The following is a 17,500-nucleotide window of genomic DNA, read 5'->3' as shown; positions in this document are numbered from 1 at the left end:
TTACATAGGTCTGGTGATAATGTTCCCCTTTAAAACGAACAAAAGTGAAGCTATAAACACTGAGCAGTGCTTTAAAACATAGCTAGCTAGCCTACCCACAACGTTTTAGCTACTTCTAAATCACTAATCTTTGTCTCCATGGCGACAAATAAAGTACATTTCATACAAGTATCATCGCTGCAGGACAAGGAATCGCTAAACATGCTTCACTACACACCGTAGTTTGTAGGATTTTCCCGATACTAATATTTTGGTACCGGTACCAAAATGTATTTTGATGCTTTTCAAAATAAAGGAGACAACAAAACTAGTCATTATTGACTTTATTTTAACAGTAAATGTTATAATATATTAAACATGGGTTTTTATTGCAATCAAATGATTGTGTCCTTAAATAAAATAATGAACATAGTAGACATCTTGTCTTTTAGTAGTAAGTAAACAAACATAGGCTCCTAATTAGTCTGCTGACATATGCAGTAACATATTGTGTCATTTTCCATTCTGGACAAACTGTAAAAAAATATTATTAATCCACTTGTTCATTTACTGTTAACGTTTAGTTATTTTCTCTTTTGAGATGTTCTATCTACAATTCTGTTAAAATGTAATAATCATTTATTCTTCTGTTGCTTGATACTTTACATTAGTTTTGTGTGATACCAAAAATTTGGCTATCAATCCGATACCAAGTAGTTACAGGATCATACATTGGTCATAAATAAAGTGTTTCATGTGCCCAGGGACGTATTTTCTGAGTTCATAAACAATAATAAAGACAAAAAAATTTCTGATAATAGAAAAATCAATGTAAACATTGTGATATCGACACGGTACGCTCTTGGTATCATCACAGTCGATGCCTGTCTAGACACACCTACGGCTTTTGTTTACATTCAGACGCGCTAGCTTGTTGTTAGCGGTTAGCTATTGTATCATACGGCGGGTATTGAAACATGTTTAGCTATTCCTCGTCCTTCAGAGATGATACTTGTAAGAAACGTACTTTATTTGTCGCCATGGACGCGAGTATTAGTGATTTAGAAGTAGCTAAAACACTGCGGATGGACGTTAGCCGCTAGCTAGTTTACAGGTAACAAGAGCTAAGCGCCTCTTGCAGAGCGGCGTTCGTGTTCACAGCTTCAACTTTATCATTTGTTTTTAAGCCAAAATGCGTTCAATCTCCCTTATTTTTTTTCTAATCTCCACACTGTTTCTGCTTGAGAGTACCCCGTGCATTGCCTAACATCTCGTTTTTACAAGTAATGTCATGACGAAATGCGTTCAATCTCCCTTATTTTTTTCTAATCTCCACACTGTTTCTGCTTGCGAGTACCCCGTGCGTTGCCTAACATCTCGTTTTACAAGTAACGTCATGACGTGACGATGGAAAAATTACTGCCGCAGTATTTTATTAGTAGCGGTATATCATACAACCCCAGTATGAGGATGCAACAAGCTCACCCCAAATATTTCCCACGATTAACTCTCCCAGTAAATCCATCTGTTTCCTGCGTTATTCTGGTATCACCACAGCAGCTGCAGCAATCTGCATCTGTGGAGATGTTGTTATGGCAATTAGTGCATTGTTTATTTATGTCTCGTCTAGTGTCCTCTCATGTTTGTTAGTGTCTTCTTATCTGATGTCTGTACTGAGTCATTGGCCATGTGTGTATGCTGACATGCTTTTCAGGGAGTGCAAACTATAGATTACTCTAAACTAAAGATGTCCGATATTATCGGACTGCTGATATTATCAGCCGATAAATGCTTTAAAATGTAATATTGGAAATTATCGGTTTCAAAAAGTAAAATGTATGACTTTTTAAAACGCCGCTGTAGGGAGTGGTACATGGGCGTTATCACGCCTGTAAGATTATGTTTTGGATTTTTTCCATGTTTGCTCAGGTTATGTTTAGTTTTTTTGGGACATTTAGTTCCGTCTTGGCACTTCTTGGTTTGTTTTCGTCTCCATGCCAACCCATTAGTTTTCACCTGTCATGTCACGTCAATGTTCTCAGCCTCTCACCTGATGATCATAGCCACTATTTAAGTCACTCTTTTCTTGTCTTCGTCCTGGGATCTTCACACACGCTACCCATGCTGCACTTCCTTCATGCCCTCGTCCATAGTTCCATGTCGTGTAAGTTTTTTATAGTCAATTGCCTTTGTGCTAAGTATTTTGTTTATGTCCATTATTTCATGCCATCGAGCAAGTGTTTTTGTTTCATGTTTGTATTGTGTAACCAAGTTTTGTACCTCCACTGTGAGCGTTTTTTGTTTATCTTTTATTAGTTATAGTGTTTAATAAAAAAAAGATGTACTCACAGTCACGTCTTGCTCGTGCTAATCATCATCTGCGTCGGAGAAACAACCCAAATCCATGTCACGGCTTGACAGACTTAGAGAGTATTACAGAGCAGTTGTGTCTCCCGGTCGTACTTGCCAACCCTCCTTATTTTTTTTTTGTATACATCCATCCTCCCGAAAATCTCCCGGGACATCCATTCTCCCGAATTTCACCCGATTTTCACCCAGACAATAATATTGGGGGCGTGTCTTAAAGGCAGTGCCTTTGCGTGCCGGCCCAAACACATATCTACGGCTTTTCACACACACAAGTGAATGCTAGGCATATTTGGTCAACAGCCATACAGGTCACACTGAGGGTGCGCCATATAAACAACTTTAACACTGTCCCAAATATGCGCCACACTGTGAACCCACACCAAACAAGAATGAAAAACAAATTTGGGGAGAACATCTGCACCGTAACACAACATAAACACAACAGAACAAACACCCAGAAGCCTTGCAGCACTAACTCTTCCGGGACGCTACAATATACACCCTTGACAGACGTAGAGAGAATTACAGAGCAGTTGTGTCCCCGGTCGTACTTGCCAACCCTCCCGATTTTCCCGTGAGACTCCCGAATTTCAGTGCCCCTCCCGAAAATCTCCCGGGACATCCATTCTCCTGAATTTCTCCCGATTTCCACCAAGACAATATTGGGAGGCGTGCCTTAAAGGCACTGCCTTTGCGTGCCGGCCCAGTCACATAATATCTACGGCTTTTCACACACACAAGTGAATACAACGCATACTTGGTCAACAGCCATACAGGTCACACTGAGGGTGCGCCATATAAACACCTTTAACACTGTTACAAATATGCGCCACACTGTGAACCCACACCAAACAAGAATGAGAAACACATTTCGGGAGAACATCCGCACCGTAACACATCATAAACACAACAGAACAAACACCCAGAAGCCCTTGCAGCACTAACTCTTCTGGGACGCTACAATACACCCTCCGCTACCCCCTGACCTTGATGTGGTCTGCCACATCATATAAGTGGCTCCTCACGTCATTCAATGCGGTCTTCCTCATCGTTAATGTGGCCACATTACTTAATGTGCTCTGCCACATCATTCAATGTGGTCTTCCTCATCATTTAAGGTGACACGTCATTCATTGTGGCCTTTCACATCATTTGATGTGCTCCGTCACATCATATAAGTGGCCCCTCACGTCATTCAATTTAGTCTTCCTCATCATTTAAGGTGCCCCGTCACATCATTCAGTATGGTCTTCCTCGTCATTTAAGGTGGCCACATAAATTAATTTGGCCCCTCACATCACTCACTGTGATCTTCTTCATCATTTAATGTGGTACGACACATTTAGAGTGACTTGTACGTCATTCAATGTGGTCTCCCATCATCATTTAAAGGCCTACTGAAATGAGATTTTCTTATTTAAACGGGGATACCAGGTCCATTCTATGTGTCATACTTGATCATTTCGCGATATTGCCATATTTTTACTGAAAGGGTTTAGTAGAGAACATCGACGATAAAGTTCGCAACTTTTGGTCGCTAATAAAAAAGCCTTGCCTCTACCGCAAGTAGCAGACGATGTGCGCGTGATGTCACCGGTGTGAGGGCTCCTCACATACTAACATTGTTTATAATGTGAGCCTCCAGCAGCAAGAGCTTTTCGGACCGAGATATCGACAATTTCCCCATTAATTTGAGCGAGGATGAGAGATTCGTGGATGAGGAAATTTAGAGTGAAGGACTAAAAAAAAGTTTTAAAAAAAAAGGCGATTGCAGTGGGAGCGATTCAGATGTTTTTAGACACATTTGCTAGGATAATTCTGGGAAATCCCTTATCTTTCTATTGTGTTGCTAGTGTTTTAGTGCGTTAAATAGTACCTGATAGTCGGAGAGGTGTGTCTACGGGTGTGTTGACGCCAGTCTCTGAGGGAAGTCACGTAGCTGCAGCAGGACAGAAGCTCTGCTGATTTCCGGTAAGAGGCGACTTTTTACCACAATTTTTTCACCGAAAACTGACGGTTCACATGTGGTCGGGATCCATCTTCGTTCGACCGCTCTGATCCATTGTAAAGCATCACCTCCGGGAATTTTAAACAAGGAAACACCGTGTGTTTGTGTGGCTAAAAGGTAAAAGCTTCCCAACTCCATCTTTCTACTTTGACTTCTCCATTATTAATTGAACAAATTTCAAAAGATTCAGCAACACAGATGTCCAAAATACTGTGTAATTATGCGATGAAAAGTGACGACTTTTAGCCGTAAGTGGTGCTGGGCTAATATGTCCCCTGCAACCAATAACATCACAAACATGCGTCATCATTCCGCGACGTTTTCAACAGGAAACTCCGCGGGAAATTTAAAATTGTAATTTAGTAAACTAAAAAGGCCGTATTGGCATGTGTTGCAATGTTAATATTTCATCATTGATATATAAACTATCAGACTGCGTGGTCGGTAGTAGTGGGTTTCAGTAGGCCTTTAAGTGGCCGCATTACTTAATGTTTTCGGCCATGTCATTCAATGTGGTCTTCCACATCATTTAATGTTGCCCGTCACGTCATTCAATGTGGTCTTCCTCATCATTTGATGTGGTCCACATTTTTTAAAGTGGGTTGTCTCACATCATTCAACGTGGTCTTCTTCATCAATCAATGTGGCCACATCATTTAAGTGGCTCGTTACGGCATTTAAAGTGGCCCGTCATGTCATACATTGTGGTCTTCCAAATCTTTTGACGTGGTCTGCAATGTCATTCAATGTGGTCTTCCACGTCATTTAATGTGGCCCGTCACGTCATTCAATGTGGTCTTCCACATCATTTAATGTGGCCCGTCACGTCATTCAATGTGGTCTTCCACATCATTTAACGTGGCCCGTCACGTCATTCAATGTGGTCTTCCACATCATTTAATGTGGCCCGTCACGTCATTCAATGTGGTCTTCCACATCATTTAATGTGGCCCGTCACGTCATTCAATGTGGTCTTCCACATCATTTAATGTGGCCCGTCACGTCATTCAATGTGGTCTTCCACATCATTTAATGTGGCCCGTCACGTCATTCAATGTGGTCTTCCACATCATTTAATGTGGCCCGTCACGTCATTCAATGTGGTCTTCCACATCATTTAATGTGACCCGTCATGTCATTCAAGTGGTCTTCCACGTCATTTAACGTGGTCCACATTATTTAAAGTTGCTTGTCTCACATCATTCAACGTGGTCTTCTTCATCAATCAACGTGGCCACATCATTTAAGTGGCTCGTCACGGCATTTAAAGTGGCCCGTCAGGTCATTCAATGTGGTCTTTCACATAATTTAAGGTGGTCTTCCACATTATTTAATGTGGTCCGCCACACCATTTAATGTGGCTTTTCTCACAACATCCAATGTGGTCTTCTTCATCAATCAAGGTGGCCACAACATTTAATTGTCCCGTCACGGCATTCAATGTGGTCTTCCACATCATTTAACGTGGTCCGCCACATCATTTAAAGTGGCCTGTCACGGCATTCAATGTGGTCTTCCAAATAATTTAAGCTGGTCTTTTACATCATTTAATGTGGTACACTATGGCATTTAAAGTGGCCCGTCACGTCATTCAATGTGGTGTGTCACATAAATTAAGTTGGTCTTGCACAATATTTAATGTGCTCCGCCGCACCATTTAAATTAGCTTGTCTCACATCCTTCAATGTGGTCTTCTTCATCAATCCAAGTGGCCACATCATTTAAGCGGCCTGTCACGTCATTCAATGTGGTCTTCCACATAAATTAATGTGGTCTTCCACATCACATAATGTGGCCCGTCACGTCATTAAATGTGGGCTTCCACATCATTTCATGTGGTCTTCCACATCATTTAATGTGGCCCGTCATGTTATTCAATGTGGTCTTTCACATAATTTCTAAGTTGGTCTTGCACATTATTTAATGTGGTCTGGCACACCAATTACAGTGGCCTGTCTCACATCATTCGAAGTGGTCTTCTTCATCAATCAAAGTGGCCATGTCATTTAAGTGGCTCGTCACGGAATTCAGTGTGGTCTTCCACATAATTAAAGATGGTTTTCTACATCATTTAAGGTGGTCCGCCACACCATTGAAAGTGGCCTGTCTCACTTCATTAATCAAGATGGCCACGTCATGTAAGTGGCCCGTCACGTCATTAAATGTGGTCTTCCACATCATTTAATGTGGTCTTCCACATCATTCAATCTGGCCCGTCACGTCATTAAATGTGGGCTTCCACATCATTTAATGTGGTCTTCCACATCATTTAACCTGGCCCGTCATGTTATTCAATGTGGTCTTTCACATAATTTCTAAGTTGGTCTTGCACATTATTTAATGTGGTCCACCGCACCATTTCATTTGGCTTGTCTCACATCATCCAATGTTGTCTTCTTCATTATTCAAAGTGGCCACATCCTTTAAGTGGCCCATCACAGCATTCAATGTAGTCTTCCACATGATTTAATCTGGTCTTTTACATCATTTAAGGAGGTCCGCCACAGCATTTAATGTGACCTGTCGCTTTATTCAATGTGGTCCTTATCATCATTTAGAGAGGCCTCGTCATTTAAGTGGCCCGTCACGTCATTCAATATGGTCTTCCACATAATTTAAGGTGCTCTTCCACATAATTTAATGTTGTCCCCCACACCATTTAAAGTGGCCTGTCTCACTTCATTAATCAAAATGGCCACGTCATATAAGTGGCCCCTCATGGCATTCAATGTGGTCTTCCACATAATTTAAGTTGGTCTTCCACATTATTTAACGTGATCTGCCGCACCAATTACAGTGGCCTGTCTCACATCATTCGAAGTGGTCTTCTCCATCAATCAAGGTGGCCATGTCATTTAAGTGGCTCGTCACGGAATTCAGTGTGGTTTTCCACATAATTAAAGCTGGTTTTCTACATCATTTAAAGTGGTCTGCCACACCATTGAGAGTGGCCTGTCTCACTTCATTAATCAAAATGGCCACGTCATATAAGTGGCCCGTCACGGCATTCAATGTGGTCTTCCACAAAATTGAAGTTGGTCTTCCACATTATTTAATGTGGTCCGCCACACCATTTCAAGTGGCTTGTCTCACATTATCCAATGTGGTCTTCTTCATCAATCAATCAATCAATCAATCAATCAATGTTTACTTATATAGTCCTAAATCACTAGTGTCTCAAAGGGCAATGTGGCCACATCATTTAAGTGGCCCATCACAGCATTCGAGTTGGTCTTCCACATAATTTAATGTGGTCTTCCACATTATTTAACGTGGTCCGCCACACCATTTCAAGTGGCTTGTCTCACATTATCCAATGTGGTCTTCTTCATCAATCAATGTGGCCACATCATTTAAGTGGCCCATCACAGCATTCGAGTTGGTCTTCCACATAATTTAAGATGGTCTTCCACATTATTTAACGTGGTCCGCCACACCATTTCAAGTGGCTTGTCTCACATCATCCAATGTGGTTTTCTTCATCAATCAATGTGGCCACATCGTTTAAGTGGCCCATCACAGCATTCGAGTTGGTCTTCCACATAATTTAAGATGGTTTTCTACATCATCTAAAGTGGTCCGCCACAGCATTCAAATTGGCCTGTTGCTTTATTCAATGTGGTCTTCATCATCACTAAGTGTGGCCTTGTCATTTCAGTGGCCCGTCACGTCATTCAATGTGGTCTTCCACATAATTTAAAGTGGTCTTCCACGTCATTTAAAGTGGCCCGTCACGTCATTCAAAGTAGTCCGTCACATAATTTAAGTTGGTCTTCCGCATTATTTAATGTGGTCCGCGACATTATTTGAAGTGGCCTGTCTCACATCATTCAATGTGGTCTTCTTCATCAATCAATTTGGCCACGTCATGTAAGTGGCCCATCACGGCATTCAAGTTGGTTTTCCACATAATTTAAGATGGTCCGCCACAGCATTCAAAGTGGCCTATCGCTTCATTCAACGTGGTTTTCATCATCATTTAGAGTGGCCTCATCATTTAAGCGTCACGTCATTCAATGTGGTCTTCCATATAATTTAAGGTGGTCTTCATCATTTAAAGTAGCCCGTCACGTCATTCAATATAGTCTTCCACATTATTTAAGTTAGTCTTTCACATTATTTAATGTGGTCTGCCACACCATTTAAAGAGGCCTGTCTCACATCGTTCAACGTGGTCTTCTTCATCAATCAATGTGGCCACGTCATTTAAGTGACCCGTCACGGTATTTAAAGTGGACTTCCACATAATTTAAGGCGGTCGCTTGATTCAATGTGGTCTTCTTCATCAATCAAAAATGGCCACATCATTTAATGTGGCCCGTCACGGCATTCAGTATAGTCTTCCAAATCATTTAAGCTGCTCTTCTACATCATTTAAGGCGGTCCGCCACAGCATTTAAAGTGACCTGTCGCTTTATTCAATGTGGTTTTCATCGTCATTTAGAGTGGCCCCGTCATTGAATGTGGTCTTCCACATGATTTAACTGGCCCGTCACGATATTCAATGTGGTCTATCTAACCATCTATCTATCTATCTATCTATCTATCTATCTATCTATCTATCTATCTATCTATCTATCTATCTATCTATCTATCTATCTATCTATCTATCATTTAGAGTGGCCTTCAATAAAAAGGAGTTTGTCCTAAATACTCACAAACATTGTTAACATTTGAAGTTGTGAGTTGATGTTTTCAAGCTTGGTGTTCGAACCTGATCTAATACAAATGGTGATGGACATGGAAGTGTCATAAATGCATAAATACATGGATTTGTGTTATTTCCTCTATTGGCCGTGTACATTTCCTGTGTGGTACACTGTCAGCCCGGAGAGGAAGAGGCGGAGTTAAAGGGAAGGGAGGAGGACGAGGGCGAGGCACTTTGTGGTCAGCTGATTGCAAGTCACACTTTCTACCACCCTGGGAACTCTTTCATTCATTACATGTGTTGTTGTCGTTATGGAAGCAACAACCCTGCTGGACTTACAACCCTGAGATTTTACCACGGCTCCAGTCTGGCCCGGAGGGTCAGAGGTCAAGGGTCAGTGACCTCACCAGCAAAAGCTTACTCATGCAGTGCAAGGCATCGTAAACAATCTGTTGTACGCCATCTGCAGGGGCGTCAAATCCCCTACTAGCGCTTGTATGTTTGTGTTAGTGGGTAAGATCACACACGCACGCACACACACACACACACACACACACACACACACGCCCACGCCCAGATGGGGTCATCGTGGAAGTGACCATCTGGTATCAACTGCAACCTCAAAGTTGCTTGACTTTCAAGTCTGTTTACATTTGAATACAAACAAACACTCACCTTATAGTTCAGAGTCATAGGAAGAAAATGGATGAATGGATATGTACATGTATGTGTATATGTATGTTTGTATATAAGTGTGTGTGTGTGTGTGTGTATATATATATATATATATATATATATATATATATATATATATATATATATACACATACACATAATAGGGGTGTGGGGGAAAAAATCAATTCGAATACGAATCGAATCGTTTACGTTGTGCGATTCAGAATCGATTCTCTTTTTTTTTAAATCGTTATTTATTTATTTTTTTTGTAATCAATCCAACAAACCATTACACAGAAATACCATAACATTGCAATCCAATTCCAAAACCAAACCTGACCCAGCAACACTCAAGAACTGCAATAAACAGAGCAATTGAGAGAAGACACAAACACGACCAAAAGTAGTGAAACAAAAATGAATATTACCAACAACAGTATCAATATTAGTTATAATTTCAGCATAGCAGTGATTAAAAATCCCTCATTGACATTATCATTAGACATTTATAAAAATAATAAAAAAGAACAATAGTGTCACAGTGGCTTACACTTGCATCGCATCTCATAAGCTTGACAACACACTGTGTCTAATGTTTTCACAAAGATAAAATAAGTCATATTTTTGGTTCGTTTAATAGTTAAAAAAAATGTTACATTATTGCAATCAGTTGATAAAACATTGTCCTTGACAATTATAAAAGCTTTTTTTTTTTAAATCTACTACTCTGCTTGCATGTCAGCAGACTGGGGTAAATCCTGCTGAAATCCTATGTATTGAATGAATACAGAATCGTTTTGAATCAGAAAAATATCGTTTTTGAATCGAGAATCGAATCGAAAAAAATTTATATATTATCGAATCGTGACCTCAAGAATCAATATTGAATCGAATCGTGGGACACCCAAAGATTCACAGCCCTAATACATATATATATATATATATATATATATATATATATATATATATATATTAGGCAATATTGCCTTTTTTTAATATCGCGATATTTTTAGGCCATATCCCGATATATGATATATATTACGATATTTTGCCTTGGCCTTGAATAACACTTGATACATATAATCACAGCAGTATGATAATTCTATGTGTCTACATTAAACCATTATTCTTCATACTGCATTAGTTTATGGTACTTTTAAACTTTCATGCAGAGAAGGAAATCACAACTAAGTCAATTGAGCAAAAGTGTATTTATTAAAGTTATTAGGCACTGGCACAAACATCCATGTCATTTCCAAAACAGAAAGTGCAAGATTGTCAGAGACATTTTAAGTGTAAAATAAAAATGAGCTGCATAATAGGAAATCAAATAGTATTCATCCTTCACTATGTGGTAGGTTACTACGGTTATGAAATTCTCTTCATTCTCTAGCGTGTGACTTTACAAATGATGCTACATATTAGCAGTAATACTACTTTTTATAGCAACGCTTTTTCCCCCCACACTTGACAAATTACGGTTGTCTGTTCGACATATTCCCGCTTGAAGCCGAACCACCGCCAGACGATGGAAACCCTGCTGTGTTTATTAGGAATTAAGTCTTCCTTCATTTGTTACTAGATCCGCAGCTTCTTTCTCTCGTATTACCACTCTTACGGCTACGTTAGCAGCTAACGTAGCCCAGTATGCTATCTCTCTGCTCCACGAGGGCGGACACTGTGACGTATGACATGACAGTTTGTAAGAATGTGCGCCTGCTTGTCTGTGGAGAAGGAAAGACAGGAAAGAGCGAGAAGAGCCTGAAGTGTACACCTGCAGCTAAAAGCACTGCGTGAGAACGTATACTCAAATATTACGATATACTGTAGTCATTTTCTATATCGCACAGAGACAAACCCGCTATATATCGATATATCGCCCAGCCCTAATATATATACATATGTATATGTATATGTGTGTGTGTATATACTGTATATGTATGTATGTGTATATATGTATGTGCGTGTGTGTGTGTGTGTGTGTGTGTGTATGTATATATATATATATATATATATATATATGTACACACACACACACAGACAGAGGAGGACAGAGTGTAGGTACACAGAACATCAGAGGGTCAAATGTGCGAGAAAATGAGAGCAGACAGTGTTGACAATCAATGTTGCAACTTTGTTTGGGAACCGCAGGCGCAGAAACGCAAAAGAAGAATCCCTGTGGGATGCAGAAACTGGCAGGGAAATTTTCCGTGCAACGTTCATATTTTTGTTACTCAGCCAGCGTTTGTGGGTCTGATGGACCGGTTGCATTTTGTGGCTTTTAATGCCTCACAATTAAACACTTTTATGTTAAAATATTGAAAAGATGTTTACCTTCTCCCAATAAACATCTGTTCAGTATTTTAACATAAAAGTGTTTGATTGTGAGGCATTAAAAGCCACAAAATGCGACGGCTCCATCAGACCCACAAACGCTGGCTGAGTAACAATATAAACATTACACAAGGGTTAATAAATAATTAGTCATAATCCACACTAAGGTTTAAAAAAAAGTTGCCGCAAACAAGCGTCTTTCTGTCTTTAAGTTGGATGTCAAAGTTGACCAAGTCTTGCGTTATGTCCACAACCTTCTACTATCCAGGTGAGAAGTGTGATTTATAATCTGGAATTAACTTTCACCAACTCAGAGGCGATGCAGCAGCTCAATATGTCAATATAGTAGCATAAGCTTGTTAGCACTGTGTGACTAAAAAAAATAGTATGTCTGCGTCAGCGCTTATAATAACAATATCGCTAATGGTTGGTTAATATTCAGATGAGGACATGTAAATGGAGTATTGTTGGCGGTTTTTGGATGTTTTTTTAGTGGGCTTTATGGGTGGAATAGAGAAGCTCCGATTGACTCCATTGTTAGCTGACCTATGTTAGCGTTTATTTACAGTTTAGAAAGCATAAAAACTAGGGGTGTAACGGTACGTGTATTTGTATTGAACCGTTTCGGTACGAGGGTTTCAGTTCGGTATGAGGCTGTATCGAACGAGTTTGTATTCTAAAGTCTTAACAAGCTGCTCTGCTTTCTGCCTCTGTCTGAGCAGTGAGCACCCAGCATGGTCCCGCCCACACAACCATCTGATTGGTTACATATAACAGCAGTGCATATTCAGAGCGATGTAACAGCCAATCAGCAGTGCGTATTCAGAACGCACTTTGTAAATGCTTCATTGTCGAGCAGACATGTGTTTAGCAGCGGACATCGTACACTCCCCAAATTATAAAAAACACTTTCCAGCCACAACTATTACAAACATCACTATGAGCCCGTTGACATTTTAGAAACTTAAACTGCAGTTCAGCTCGCTCACAGTTCTGGCTTGAGGTGATGTGAAGGCTAATTAGCTTTTAGCGTTACGTTAGCTCATTTTGCTGTGTCTGTGTGTTAGGGGCAGCAAAGCCCTGTCTGTCTGTTATTTCACATGAACTAACATGAACTCCGTAGATTTCAGGAATGAATAGTCTCTCCTATTGCTATTGTACTATTTTTCAGCTATAGTTACATTAATCATACGTAATGTAGCAGCCTAGTTTTGAATAGCAGGGTCCCTGCTATCACATGTTGACAAAAATATAACATTTACATAATAAAAGTCAACTACAGGCATTCCCAAATGCTGTAATAAATTAAGTATGATGAGTTGACTTGAAACTGTTTAATGTTGCACTTTTTATATGTAGAAGAAAGGTTTTGTGAATTATATTTATATAGCGCTTTTCTCAAGTGACTCAAAGTGCTTTACATAGTGAAACCCAATATCTAAGTTACATTTAAACCAGTGTGGGTGGCACTGGGAGCAGGTGGGTAAAGTGTCTTGCCCAAGGACACAACGGCAGTGACTAGGATGGCGGAAGCGGGAATCGAACCTGCAACCCTTTAAGTTGCTGGCACGGCCACTCTACCAACCGAGCCATACCGTCATTTTATTTAATCAAAGCAACAACTTAATGTGGATTAACGTGGGCAGAATTATTATAGTGTTCCCAATGTTAAAAGGATCAAGCCATTGTTTACAAATTTGGTACATAAATAACCCCAAAAATTATATTTGTTTGTTTTCTTACTGTACCGAAAATAAACCGAACCGTTACCTCTAAACCGAGGTACGTACCGATTCGAAATTTTTGTGTACCATTACACCCCTAATAAGCATTGTGAATGATAGGTCAAATGAAAAAAAGTGTAGTTCCCCTTTTAATGAAGAATTAATTATATACCACATGAAGAGTTGGAAAAAAAGTTACCGCAAACAAGCGTCTTTTCGGGTTTCAGTTGTATGTCAACGTTGACCAAGTTCTCGGTTTATGTCCACAACCTTCTACTATCCAGATGAAAGGCATGATTTATAATCTGGAATTAACCGGACAAGCGGTAGAAAATGGGTGGATGGAATTAACTTTCACCAATGCTGAGGCGAAGCAGCAGCTCATTATGTCAATATAGCAGCATAAGCTTGTTAGCGCTGTGTGGTTTAAAAAAAATAGTTTGTCTGCGTCAGAGCTTATAATAACAATATCGCTAATGCTTTGTTAATACTCAGGTGAGGTACATGTAAATAGAGTATGGTTGGCGGGTGTTTGTATGTTTTTTTAGAGGGTTTTATGGGTGGTTTGCATGCACTTGTTTTAAAAAAAAAAGGGGGGGGGGGTAACGTCTTTATCAGATATTGTGTGTAAACTGTGTTTGATGGGTTTATCTCTCACCGGGTATCAGGTGCTGGTGCCCGCTTATCTTAAGGATTAGCGCTCGATCTGGGCTATTTGTCTTCTATTCTGGGATCCCCAGAGGGAAAAGCCAGTTAATTAGGCCGCTATAAATACAGGACCTCAACATAGCAGGTCACGCTTAAACCTGTCGAAACTGGTGGACCGATCCTGACGCAGTCTGAGCTGGGTTTTGGCGCGTTTTCCTTCCAATGCGGTTCAGCTCATTCCCTGTACGATACGATAATATATTTTTTTATTTTTTTTTAGATGTAACTGTAGTTTGTGCACACCTGGTGGTGAGTAAGACTTCAAGAAAGGTGGATTTGACAAACTGGACTAGTTTGATGGCTTTAGTCCTCGGGTAGTCTCTGGCAAACGTTTTGCACGTTTCGAACGCCCTTGTGGCATTTTTGGCGTTTTAATGTGGCTTGATGTGTTGAAGCGTGATGTTTTTTTCCCCCCCAACCTCGCGGAAGGTTTGCTGGACATTTTGTGCAAATATCAACTTCTTGATTATTTTTTGTTACGCCGCCCCTTGAAAAAAGAAAACATTTTGTGCATCATTTGTCGATAAAATTGTTACACCCTTGCATATGACGTTGTTTAATCTATCATTTAGAGTGGCCTTCAATAAAAAGGCAGTGTTGACAAACAATGTTGCAACTTTGTTTGGGAACCGCAGGCACAGAAACGCAAAAGAAGAATCCCTGTCGGATGCAGAAACTGGTAGGGAAATTTTCCGTGCAACGTTCATATTGTTGTTACTCAGCCAGCGTTTGTGGGTCTGATGGAGCCGTTGCATTTTGTGGCTTTTAATGCCTCACAATCAAACACTTTTATGTTAAAATACTGAACAGATGTTTATTGGGAGAATGTAAACATCTGTTCAGTATTTTAACATAAAAGTGTTTGATTGTAAGGCATTAAAAGCCACAAAATGCAACGGCTCCATCAGACCCACAAACGCTGGCTGAGTAACAACAATATGAACATTACAACAATATGAACATTACACAAGGGTTAATAAATAATTAGTTATAATCCACACTAAGGTTTAAAAAAAAGTTGCCGCAAACAAGCGTCTTTTCGTCTTTAAGTTGGATGTCAAAGTTGACTAAGTCTTGCTTTATGTCCACAACCTTCTACTATCCAGGTGAGAAGCGTGATTTATAATCTGGAATTAACTTTCACCAACTCAGAGGCGATGCAGCAGCTCAATATGTCAATATAGTAGCATAAGCTTGTTAGCACTGTGTGGCTAAAAAATATAGTCTGTCTGCGTCAGTGCTTATAATAACAATATCGCTAATGCTTGGTTAATATTCAGGTGAGGACATGTAAATGGAGTATTGTTGGCGGTTTTCGGATGTTTTTTTAGTGGGCTTTATGGGTGGAATAGAGAAGCTCCGATTGACTCCATTGTTAGCTGACTTATGTTAGCGTTTATTTACAGTTTAGAAAGCATAAAAACTAGGGGTGTAACGGTACGTGTATTTGTATTGAACCGTTTCGGTACGGGGGTTTCGGTTCGGTACGAGGGTGTATCGAACGAGTTTGTATTCTAAAGTCTTAACAAGCTGCTCTGCTTTCTGCCTCTGTCTGAGCATTGAGCACCCAGCATTGTCCCCCCCACACAACCCTCTGATTGGTTACATACAACAGCAGTGCGTATTCAGAGCGATGTAACAGCCAATCAGCAGTGCGTATTCAGAACGCACGTTGTAAATGCTTCATTGTCGAGCAGACATGTGTTTAGCAGCGGACATCGTACACTCCCCAAATTATAAAAAACACTTTCCAGTCACAACTATTACAAACATCACTATGAGCCCGTTGACATTTTAGAAACTTAAACTGCAGTTCAGCTCGCTCACAGTTCTGGCTTGAGGTGATGTGAAGGCTAATTAGCTTTTAGCGTTACGTTAGCTCATTTTGCTGTGTCTGTGTGTTAGGGGCAGCAAAGCCCTGTCTGTCTGTTATTTTACATGAACTAACATGAACTCCGTAGATTTCAGGAATGAATAGTCTCTCCTATTGCTATTGTACTATTTTTCAGCTATAGTTACATTAATCATACGTAATGTAGCAGCCTAGTTTTGAATAGCAGGGTCCCTGCTATCACATGTTGACAAAAATATAACATTTACATAATAAAAGTCAACTACAGGCATTCCCAAATGCTGTAATAAATTAAGCATGATGAGTTGACTTGAAACTGTTTAATGTTGCACTTTTTATATGTAGAAGAAAGGTTTTGTCATTTTATTTAATCAAAGCAACAACTTAATGTGGATTAACGTGGGCAGAATTATTATAGTGTTCCCAATATTAAAAGGATCAAGCCATTGTTTACAAATTTGGTACATAAATAACCAAAAAAATTATATTTATTTTCTTACTGTACCGAAGATGAACCGAACCGTTACCTCTAAACCGAGGTACGTACCGAACCGAAATTTTTGTGTACCGTTACACCCCTAATAAAAACACGTGTTCTTGTCCTACATAAGCATTGTGAAAGATAGGTCAAATTAAAAAAAGTGTAGTTCCCCTTTTAATGAAGAATTAATTATATACCACATGAAGAGTTGGAAAGAAAGTTACCGCAAACAAGCGTCTTTTCGGGTTTCAGTTGTATGTCAACGTTGACCAAGTTCTCGGTTTATGTCCACAACCTTCTACTATCCAGATGAAAGGTATGATTTATAATCTGGAATTAACCGGACAAGCGGTAGAAAATGGGTGGATGGAATTAACTTTCACCAATGCTGAGGCGAAGCAGCAGCTCATTATGTCAATATAGCAGCATAAGCTTGTTAGCGCTGTGTGGTTAAAAAAAATTGTTTGTCTGCGTCAGAGCTTATAATAACAATATCGCTAATGCTTTGTTAATACTCAGGTGAGGTACATGTAAATAGAGTATGGTTGGCGGGTGTTTGTATGTTTTTTAGAGAGTTTTATGGGTGGTTTGCATGCACTTGTTTTAAAAAAAAAAGGGGGGGGGGTAATGTCTTTATCAGATATTGTGTGTAAACTGTGTTTGATGGGTTTATCTCTCATCGGGTATCAGGTGCTGGTGCCCGCTTATCTTAAGGATTAGC

General features: G+C 39.8%; 1 protein-coding gene across 5 annotated transcripts in view; it reads left to right on the top strand.

Moving 5' to 3' along the window:
* The window catches only part of rtkna (rhotekin a), a 220,869-nt gene that overhangs the window by 161,445 nt on the left and 41,924 nt on the right, over positions 1 to 17,500 (top strand). Inside the window, exon 1 of one of the 5 annotated variants that reach the window (XM_061897604.1) lies at positions 9,311 to 9,518. The exons of the other annotated variants lie outside the window; for them this stretch is intronic. The gene's annotated coding sequence lies outside the window, so the exon portion shown is untranslated. Of the gene's footprint in view, positions 1 to 9,310; positions 9,519 to 17,500 lie in introns of those variants that run through there. 5 annotated transcript variants of the gene reach the window in all.

This window comes from Nerophis ophidion, linkage group LG01 (assembly GCF_033978795.1).
Source record: "Nerophis ophidion isolate RoL-2023_Sa linkage group LG01, RoL_Noph_v1.0, whole genome shotgun sequence".
Lineage (NCBI taxonomy): Eukaryota > Metazoa > Chordata > Actinopteri > Syngnathiformes > Syngnathidae > Nerophis > Nerophis ophidion.
Note: the sequence above shows the minus strand (reverse complement) of the source record. Positions and strands in the feature narration are given on the sequence as shown.